Raw genomic sequence first — 9543 nt, forward strand, 5'->3', positions numbered from 1 at the left:
TCAAAAGGTTTGATGGAAAGCCTAGGGGGAAGTGAGCTGAAGATAATAGTGATGGAATAATTTGGAAAAGGATAGTGAGAATAGCAGCACAACTAAAAGAATGTAATTGATGTCACTGAATTGTACATGTAGAAACTTTTGAAATAGTGTAACTTTGGCTATGTAAATTTTCACCAAAAAAAAGGTCCTCCAAGTTCGAGAAGGGAGAGTGTTGACATGTCGTGGGGTTGTTAACCAATGCCATAAAACAATATGTGTACTGAATGTTTAATGAGAAACTATTTGCTCTGTAAACCTTCATCTAAAGTAAAATAATAAATAAATAAATAAATAGAATTTAAAAAACGAACAAACAAAATAAATATTACAGCCTTGGGAACCCTATGGGAAGGTTCTCGTCTATCCTATAGGGTCACTATGATTCAGAATCAAGTAGAAGGCAGTGAGTTTTTGGTTTGGTCACCCAGAGATAAGAACTGATTGTTAACATTTTCAGTTTTCTGCCAGTTTCTTTCCCTCAGCAATACTATTACATTTCTCTAGGTAATTCATTCTCAATATCAAAGAGACTATTTTATATTTTGTCCTCTCTCCTGAAATCTCCCACACAGTCTCAAACCTGTTCACTCTCAGCTGATGACTTGTTATTTCAATGTGAAAGCAGAAGCAATCAGGGAGAACTTGCTCCTCTCTAAGGCCAGTTTCTTCCCCTTGGTTCTGGATCCCATGCCCTTTGGCCCTGAAGGACTCTGCTCCTTCAATTATGCTTTCTCAAATATGTCTTCACAGTTTTTCCAAAGAAATACACACAGTGGGAAAAATAACAAAAAGCCCTTGGCTGCACATCATACAAAACAAAAATTTCCTTTGTTTCTACATCTGTTCCAACCATGATCCTATTTCTTTGCTATGTTTTACAGCAAAATTCTTCGAAAGGTTTGCTAAAAATGTTGTCTCTTGTCTCCACATTCCACATCCTTTCCAACTCTTTCTTGAATCCACACTTATCAGGTTTCTGTACCCATGATTTCTTCAATACTGTTCTTATCAGTGTAAGTCGTGACATCTGCATTGCCGATCTAATGGTCAGCAGGGCACTGTTAAAACCTTGGTGGGCACTTTCTTCCATTAAAAATAAAAAAATGAAAATTATATTTTATGACTGCACTGTCAAAAAAGACAAACATAATCTAGGCTGAGTTCATGATTATATACTCATTATTATTATATCCATGTTTTTTCCTTCTGTTTTTAAAGTAAATTAAAATTAAAATTTTTTTCATGGGTCCCAAAAAGTATCATGAACCCTAGGCACTGTGCCTCCTGTACTCAATGAACATGTTGGTCCTGATGGTGAGTCTTCCATCCTCATCGTACTCAGCCTCTTGGAAGCATTCCACATAGTTGATATATCCCCTTCTTCTTGAAACCTGTTCTCCAGTGTCTTTCATGACACTACACTCTTGGTCTTCCTCCTATCACATTTGTTGCTATTTCTCAGTCCCATTCAAAGCATCGTCCCTGTCCTTAAGCCCTGTAAATACTGGTGTGGTCCAGAGCTGAGTCTTAGGACGTCTTCATTTGTCCACGTACACTTACTTCCTAAAAACTGATAACCCTTAAGTGTATTTTCCCAGTGTCCATTTTGCCTCTGAACTTTGGACTCATAAATCTTAACTGCCTACCGGACATCTCCATTTGAATGTTTCGTAGGAATCTCAAACTTAAAATGCCTGAACACCTCCACCTCAATCCTGCTCTTCCCCAGTGTTCTGCATCTTAATACAAGGCACTGCCATTCACTCAGTTGCTCAAGCCAAAGTCCTTAAAATCACCATTAACTTTTCTCTCTTTCTCATGCTCCTTACCTAATTCATCAGCAAATACTATCAGCTGTATCTGCAAAATATATCCAGCATCCTTCCGTTGATGGTGACAGATAAAGACAGATGAATGACGCATTTAATATAAACAGTAGAGTGGTTAGACTTATAGGTTAAAGGGCAGTAGGAACAAAAAAAAAAAAAATACTGAAGATTGGGATAAAAGCTGTGCTACAAAGAGAAAGGGCAAAGTTGGGGAAGAGTATTCACTCTCAGAGAGCTGATGATAAATACCCACTTACTGATGTATTTTAGGAAATGTGCTATGCAAATCAAAATAAATTAATAAATAGAAGTAGGATTCTGTTGAGGTGAAATAACAACATGGCATACTGACTGAGGATTTGGGTATATAGGAGACAGAATAATTCTGAAAAACTATAATAAAAGGTGAGGAGCTTTGAGTCACATTTTGGGACATATTTATGTGTACAGGATAGTAGGAGTATCAGTCACTGAAATGGCTGCCATTTAACAGAACCCAAAGGAAGATTATGTTTTATAAGGCAGATGATCTGCCAAAGGTAATGCTACACACAGGTCAAAGAGAATGAAGGTCAGCTAGTGGTGGTGAGGTTTGCTAAGGTGTAGTCATTACTGTCATTAGCACTTTCATTTTGGTAATGAAAAGCCTAGAAAGCAGGGTAAGAACATTAAGGGCTTTTCAGTGAGAGGCAGCAATCAAAGGTACTTTTTGGTAGAAGAAAGAAGGGAGAAATAATACATTAATTAAAGAAGGAATTTGAGTAAAACAAATTTTCAGGGTTTGGGAGATATGACTGCATGAAAGCTGAAGAGAAGAAAGCAGGAAACACCAAGAGACTGGGAAAGAAAGGGTTGATCTTGAAAGTCTCAATCTAATGAATAAAATGATTACCAGGAGTGTGCTTTATTTAGGCTTACAATTCAACTTTTCCTTTCTTAACTCAGAATTAACACAAACCAAATGCTGTCTTCCCTGAATTGAAGTAAGAGCCATCGCGTGCTTTAGAAGATCAAGAAAGCATAGATCAAGACTACCTGCATCTTCTCAAACCTTCAAACACATTATATTATCCCCACATACCATTCTTAGATGTCAGTGTGCCCCCAAACCAGATGCCATTAATACTTCATCTACATTACAATTTTCCCTTGTGACTTAGTCTCTGCAGAGCAAATGAGAAAAAAAAAGTAGATGACTTAGTGTTGTTGAGCAGTAAGTGATGTGAAACCTTACTTATAACAAGTTTGACTGAGTTCCTAAACTAACAAGCGAGGACAACATGCAAGATAATATGGTAATTGTCATGCAATTGCCAAACAATTTATGATTTGTTTTAGATTCTTTTTTCTTTAGTTTGGATGGATCAGGGTTGCTAATACATAGTATGCATTTTTTATCTTAATTTAGATGATTGCCAAAGAAATACCGTGTCCCAGTGAGGAATATTTTGAGAATGAGTAGCAATCAAAATGTAAAATGGATCATATTTTTGGCAAAATTATTTAACTAATTGAAAGACTATCCTATCCCTTTCGTTTCTGTCACCTGTGTTGCTGCTAAACTGTTATCAATTACTCTGCAGGCCAAGGCAATTTCACATTAATTTAAATACCGGGGGTAGAGGAGAAGAGCAGCAGGGATGACATGTCCTGAGCAACTGAGTTATAGTCATCTATGAATTAAGTTTCTTCTGAATTACTCAAATGTCTGCACTTCGCTGATAATGATACAATGTTTATTGTACTTCCACCATTTACCTTGGGGCAAAAGTTGTTTATATCACATCACCTCCATGTTATCAATTTTCTGTTATGAGGCTGTATTGTATCCCCCAGAAATGTGTTGTTAATCCTAGCCTCTATGCCTGTGGTTATAATCCCATTTGAGAATGGGTTGTTTTTGTTATGCGAATGAAGCAGCGTTACTGTAGGGTGTGTTTTGAGTCAATCTCTTTTGAGATATAAAAGAGATTAAACAAGCAGAGATGGGGAAAGAGAGATACCAAGTGTTATGGATTGAATTGTGTCCCCCAAAAATATGCATTAACTTGGCTAGGCCATGATTCCCAATGTTGTGTGATTGTCCACCATTTTGTCATCTGATGTGATTTTCCTGTGTATTCTAATTCTTATCTCTTGGAAACCTTATGCGGCAGTTCTGCTCTGTCGTATAGAGTTGCTATGAGTCAAAATCGACTCAGCGGCAATGGGTTTGATGATGTTAATGAGGCAGGATTAGAGGCAGTTATGCTAATGAGGCGGAACTCAACCTAAAGATTAGGTTGTATCTTGAGTCAATCTCTTTTGAGATATAAAAGAGAGAGGCAAGCGGAGAGACAGGGTGACCTGAATGAAGAACCAGGAGGGGAGTGCTGAGAAGCTCCCAGACCAGAGGAAGATCAATGACAAGGAATTTCTCCCAGAGCTGACAGAGAGAGAAAGCCTTCCCTTGGAGCTGGCACCCTGAATTCGGATTTCTACCTTCCTAGACTGTGAGAGAATAACTTTCTATTTGTTAAAGCCACCCACTTGTGATATTTCTGTTATAGCAGCACTAGATGACTAAGACACCAACCCACATGAAGATTGACCAGGAGCAGAATCTCAGAAGAGACAAGGACTTTCCTCTAGAGTCGACAGAGAGAGAAAGCCTTCCCCTAGAGCTGACATCCTGAATTTGGACTTCTAGCCTCCTAAACTGTGAGAAAATAAATTTCTGTTTGTTAAACCTACCTACTTGTGCTATTTCTCTTATAACAGCACTAGATAACTAAGACAGTTGCTATGGAAATACTACCACTTCTTTTCACTATGAGGTTTGTGTGTGTATACCCATATACATATATACATTGATATACTGCATATGTGTATGTGTATATATGTACACATACATATATACATATATATACACATACATGTATATATATATCCTAAAGCAAAAATGAAACTGCAAAATCATAAACACTGCATTACAAATTCCTCCATGCAGACTGGGCATTTGGTAACTGTGTCTTAGTAAGATGGGACAGTATTAGATTCTCCTTATGTGAATCATTCGTTTAACAAGAAACCATTCAGCAATTTCCCTCCCACTACTGCTTATGGTTTTACAAGACAGAAGACTTCCATGGATAGTCAGCATTTGCTAGAATGAGATCTTCTTATTCATTGTGTCCTCATTGCATACTTATTTCCAGTGATAAGAAACACGTTTTTTGTTTATTAAGTTACTTCCCCAGATTCTTCCTACAAATTTTTTTGTGACAGAAAATAAGTTATTTAGACTCACACTTGCAATTAATTCATATTCTGAATAGGTGATATAAGACTATTTTTCTTTTACATCAATATTACATATTGGTTTGTGTTGTAAGGCTGATGATATCACAACTATGCAGTGTTACTTTTTTGTATACAAGATATTTTGAATAAAAGAAATATTCTACTTTGAAATTTATTACAAGAAGAAAATAATAAATTACAAGATTCCAATCAAATACAATTAAGAGAATCTCTTTAGCAACATAATCACTGCCCTCAGCCAGCCCTAACTAGGTTTATCCTCCCTGAACCCTCACGTGAGATCTTTTCAAGTGAGAGATGGAGTACTGTGAAAAAAAAAAAAAAATTCTTACATTGTTCAGAGGCCCTCACACAAACAACTTAGCACTTTTTTCTTGCTATTCATGAAGTATTATTTTATATTTCCTTGCTAAACAAACAAAAAAAAACACACAAAACAACAATAATAATGAAAAACAAACCTTGAAACACTGTTTTGAGGTTCTGTGGGAAATGGCCTAGGGAAGAAAGTACCTAAAATAGTCAATTTTTAATTTTTAAATAAATTTTCAGTGGAGGGTGGTTTAATTGTGATTAACCAAAGGGGTGGACCACCATATGAATATTACATTTGAAAATTAATATTTAATAACATGAGAGACTGGTCATAACATAAGTAGACTAAAAAATCAGTTTCTAAAACCACATGTATAGTGAGATTCCTTTAATATGGCTCAGAGAGTATGCTATAAAATGTTAACAGGGATAATTTGTGGGTATTGATATTAATAGTGATTTTTTTCTTCTTCATGCTCATCACTATTTTCTAATGTTTAAAGAATGTACTAGTTAGGAATGCTTTTGGCTGCAGTAACAGAAAACCTGACTAACAGTGGCTTAAACAAATATGAGTTTATTCTGTTACATTTTTACATATCAAGAAGTCTGGACTAGGCAGTTGTTGGCAATTCCTTCAGCTGCTTAATGGTGTATTTAGGTTTTTCTTTTTTCCCCGTCTTTAAATTTTCACTTCTTTAGCTTTGCTACTTTTCCCCCTTTGCTTTTTGTTTCATGGTCACAAAATTTTTGCCCCAGTGACAGAAATCATGTCTGATTTCAAAGTGGAAAATGGAGCCAGGGATAGTGTTAGTCACACCTGTTCCATTTAGTGTCTTTCTGAAGCCCATGTCTGAGGAACAACTTCCAGACTGAACTTTTTTTTCCACATCTCATTTTCCAGAACTGGATTATAGGTATATAGACGCACAGTATGTAGAGAAAAGATTTGTTGTTGTTGTTGTTGCTGTGTGCCGTCGAGTTGATTTAGACTCATAGCAACCCCATGTGACAAAGTAAAACTGCCCCATAGGGTTTTCTAAGCTGTAATCTTCATGGGAGCAGATCACCAGGTCTTTCTCCCATGGAGCCATTGGGTAAACCTCTAACATTTAGGTTAGCAGCTGAATGCTTAACCATTTGCACCAACAGGGCTCCTAAAAGAAAACATTACCCATTGCCTTTGAGTCAGTTCCAGTTCAAAGTCACCCTATAGGACAAGCTATAATCTTTATGCAAGCGGACTGCCACATCTTTCTTCTGCAGAGTGGCTGGTGGGTTCGAACTGCTGTTGGTTAGCAACCTAACACTTAACCACTGTGCCACCAGGGCTCCTTAGAGAAAACACTAGAGTGCTATAATTGGTTTATAATTGTAAACCATGTAGACTAATTGTAAATCATTGTCTAGAGATGAGAACAATGCCATCTTGAACAAAATCAAGATTCTATTACCAGGAAAAAAAGAAGTGAAATGTGTATTGCATAGTACATAGCCTGAAAAATGGACCCGCAAAAGATGCCTACATCCTAATTCCTGGAAATTATGACTGTTACCTTATATGGCAAAAAGGGTCTTTGCAGATGTGATTAAGTTAAGGTTCATGAGACGGGGGAGATTATCTGGTTGGCACTAAACGCAATCCACATGCATATTTATAAGAAGGCGGCAGAGGGAGATTTGACACACAAACAGAAGAGAAAGTAATGTGAGGATGGAGCAGAGAGAGATTTCAAGAAGCTGGCCTTGATGATTCAAGTGATGTGGTCACAAACCAAGGAATGCCTAGAAAAGATTCTTCACTAGAATCTTCACAAGGAGAGCAGTCGTGCTTACACCTCGATTTTGGACCAGTGATACTGATTTTTGACCCAGAATTGTGAGAAGATAAATTTGTTTTAAACTGCCACATTTGTGGTAATTTGTGACAAAGGCTACAAAAAGTTAATAGAGGTAGGAAAGTAAAATCTTATGCCTGCCAGGAAGACTATATATGTACATTATTTTCAGATGAATGTTATTTTAAAACTTAAATAATTTACAAAATAAAAAGTATTAACTATTCCCATTCCAGGGGAATAACATATTTTCAGCAAGGTATTGCCTCAAATTTGATCATACCTTTACATGATCCTTAGGCATTTATAACCAATTTCCATTAACTACTATAGATATTACCTGGATGTTTTCAAAAGTGGATTTGGCTTCAAAGGATAGTTTACTGATGACTTCCTGGCTTTTGATTCAGCATTTTTTCCTATTCAACTACAACCCTAAAAGGAATTGGTAAGTATAAACAGACTCATGCTAAACCCAACAGGCAAAATTGGGGCATTTTTTTTTAAGGAATAAATGAAAGAAATGGGAAAAGAGCACTACTCTCTATTTTCCTGCAGAAAGAAGGTTAGAACAGTACTAGTACGTCTGATCCACCATGGAAAACAAATGAAGGATGACAGAATATTGGTATTCACTTCAAAGCCAGTTACTAATTTTTTTTCTTTTTTTCCTGCAGAACTCAACATGACACAGGCTATTTTCAGACTACGATCTCTCTTTCATCAAAGTCAGCACTGGCTGTGAACACCACCTGGCTCCTCATAATTACCTAACGCATACTCTCAGAGTTTCCTGATTCAAATGACCTATTTCTTGGAGAAATAAGATGTCTCTTAACTTTGGCTGTGTGAAATGTGCTCTCAACTCTAAATTACTTCTTCACAGGAGACAAATGCTCTTGGATCAATTCAAAGCACTGATTTCTCTCAGTGGGGCTATCAGAACTATATTCCCAAGGCTCAACAAGAAAACAGGCTGCAGATTACCAGATAGAAATGACTGGATAAGTCTAAACACCAGCCAAGTGAAAAACTGCAAAATTGTTCTTCTAAAAATCTCAATCAGATGAACCTAAGAAGTAAATGAATTCTGCTTTCTTTCATGTATGAAAAAAATATTCAGAACCTACATTTAGGAGAGCAAAATGTTTTCTCAATACTTGTAATGATTTTATATTCATGAATTAACACTTTTTATCCTGATGCCTTCCCCTAACACTTAAAAAAAAGGAAAAAAACAAACCAGTTGCTGTGGAGTCGATTTCCACTCATATAATCCCATTTGTTACAGAGTAAAACTTCTTTACAGGGTTTTCTAGGCTTCAACTTTATGGAAGCAGATCACCAAGCCTTTCTTCTGACACACCTGTGGGTGCATTCTAACTGCCAACCTTTTGGTTAGTAGCCCATTGCTTAACCATTTGTACCAACTAGAGACTCCTCCCCCAACACACATACATTTTCATGGACTTCAAGTTTCAAGAGTTTTTTATTATCTCAGTGATTAGACATACAAAACAATTCACTGGCCTTAAAATTAATCACTCTTATGGAATGTAAGCTTGGAGTCCTCATGGCATGAAGAATTTTACTTGATTCTCTTCTGCATCTGGCATTGTTGGCCCTTATCTTTTCTTCAAACTATTTCTTCCCTTAAAATCTGGATACTGCTCCTCCTGTTTTCCTTCCCCTGCTACCTGTGTCTCAGAACACGCTTTAGTTTTCTTCATTTGCTCTTCTTCCTTGGCCAGCAATGTAAATGCTGGTGTTTCTCTGTCCTTTCCTTTCTTTTCATCTCCTCCCCTCTCCTCCCTTCCTTCCTCCGCCCTCCTCCCTTCCACTCATCCTTCCCTCCCCTCTCATCTCCTTTCTTTTCCTTTTTCCTTTGTTTTTTATACCCATTTCCCCTACAGTCTTATTTCCTTCCATGGTGAAATTATGGTAATAACCCCACAATTGGTTTCTGTAACCCTGATTTAAAAAAAAAAAAACAAAAAAACATAGAGAAGAAGGTGACTAAATCATTTAATCATCAAAATTGAAGAATGCATTGAGGGATTTGTTACCCACAAGTAAGGTCCTGACTCAGATAAGAAACAGAGTGGAAAGATCTTTGAAAGCTTACACAGTGCCCTCCTCTTATTTTATCTAAGACTTTTCCTAAATCAGCATTCCCAAAGTATTCCAGGGAACACTGGTCCTATAAAATGGTCTTTGAA

Source organism: Trichechus manatus, unplaced genomic scaffold (assembly GCF_000243295.1).
Source record: "Trichechus manatus latirostris isolate Lorelei unplaced genomic scaffold, TriManLat1.0 scaffold00075, whole genome shotgun sequence".
NCBI classification, from domain to species: Eukaryota; Metazoa; Chordata; class Mammalia; order Sirenia; family Trichechidae; genus Trichechus; species Trichechus manatus.